Source organism: Strix uralensis, chromosome 5 (assembly GCF_047716275.1).
Source record: "Strix uralensis isolate ZFMK-TIS-50842 chromosome 5, bStrUra1, whole genome shotgun sequence".
Taxonomy (NCBI): Eukaryota; Metazoa; Chordata; class Aves; order Strigiformes; family Strigidae; genus Strix; species Strix uralensis.
Genome location: NC_133976.1, coordinates 82,193,397 through 82,194,987, shown reverse-complemented (window position 1 = coordinate 82,194,987; position 1,591 = coordinate 82,193,397).

Below are 1,591 nucleotides of genomic sequence, written 5' to 3'. Positions count from 1 at the left end.
CTGTCTGATTGAGTGATTATTCAAGTTTACTGTTTTTCTCTCAAACCAGGAAAACTGCATTTGTGAGCACCTGGGAAAAATAACTTCTTTACCCCTGTGTGTGCATGTACATGTACACGTGCAATACTCTGTCCCTCCAGTAGCAGACTTGCACAGGAGGAGGTAGAGCATGCAGCAAGGCAGAGTTGTTACCTAGGGGAGGCGACCATCACACAAGCTGGAGGTGAAGGCAAGAGAGGGCTGGGATATGTTCAACAGTTCCTTTGGCCAACAGTTGCATTTAGAGACCTTTATCAAGAGCAATTTGCAAGGCTGTACTGCCGAGGCGGGGTGAGGGGCTAGAGACTCAATGCACTGCATTACTATCTGGAGACAGCTTCAAAGAAGAGCTGATGGAACCAGAGCTCGCAGGAAGGGCACAGGAGATACAGCTGTCACAGCATGTTCAGTTGCATCTTGTACTCCAAAGCTGCCTGAGTCCAGCTGCAGGAAGTATTAGGAGAAACCATGGGAAGCATGAGGAGAGAGCAACAGACGAGCTGGAAGGTTTGTACGTTGGCAATGGCAGACATGGTATCTTCATAGGCTAAGCCTGTCATTCATCAACAACTGGCACAGAGATGGCAAGGTCAGGCCTCATGTTGACTTTAATTTTTCTTCCCAGGTGTGTACCCGATATGTGACCCACCCCACCCCCCAGCCCCAACCCAGGCCCTCACAGTGCAGGCACAACTGCTGGACTGTTGTGATCCCTCAGTCCATCCACTCAGGTGCAGGACCACATGGGCTCAACTTTAATGTGGGCTGTGTTCCAGCTGGGGCACTTCCTTCCATTCAGTGCCTAACCTGAAATATTGGGCAAAGGCAGGAGTCATGGTATGGCAGTTCTTCTCCTTTCCTTTGCCACAAATTTGGGAGCTCCTCCACCCCTTTCTGGGGAACCATGTGCAATTGTGGGGGCAGAAGGTAAGACAAACAAGGAGGGCATGATGCAGTCCCTCCATGGTTGTCAACAGGCTGTGGAAGGTGCCTTGTCTTGGTTAGTAGTGGGGGTGGCTCTCTAAGTAGGTCCCTAGGCATCACTCTTTCTGTGGGATGATGTCAGGATGCAGCATGTACCATGTCAAGATTCTGTCTTATCCTTCCAGAAGGGACTTCTTCAGACCTGTCGTGGATTCAGGCTACTACTAACAAGCCATGCCCCTTCTGGCAGCTGAGTACGTCACCCCACAAGACAAAATATTGCATCTTCCCAGCTTCAGCTTGCTCCTTTGGCTCCCTGAATCCCCCTTTCCTACGCTGCAATGATATAGAGGCGGGTGGAGGAAATGGAGCTATGTCCAGGTCTGAGGGCCCTTAGCACAGGCTGCTATAGCTCTGCATTCTCGCTCTACGTGATGCTCAGCCCTTCCTTCCTTACTCATTTTGAGGGCTGCTGTCCCTGTCTCTGCCTTCCACCAGAGCCTTCCAGCTGCCTCCTTAGCTGCAGAAGAGCCCCCATCCTAGCTCCACACACCTAGCCACAGGCAAGTGCCAGTTCCTCTTTCTAGCTGGATATATGCTTCCCACTGATTACCATCCTCCTTCTCAT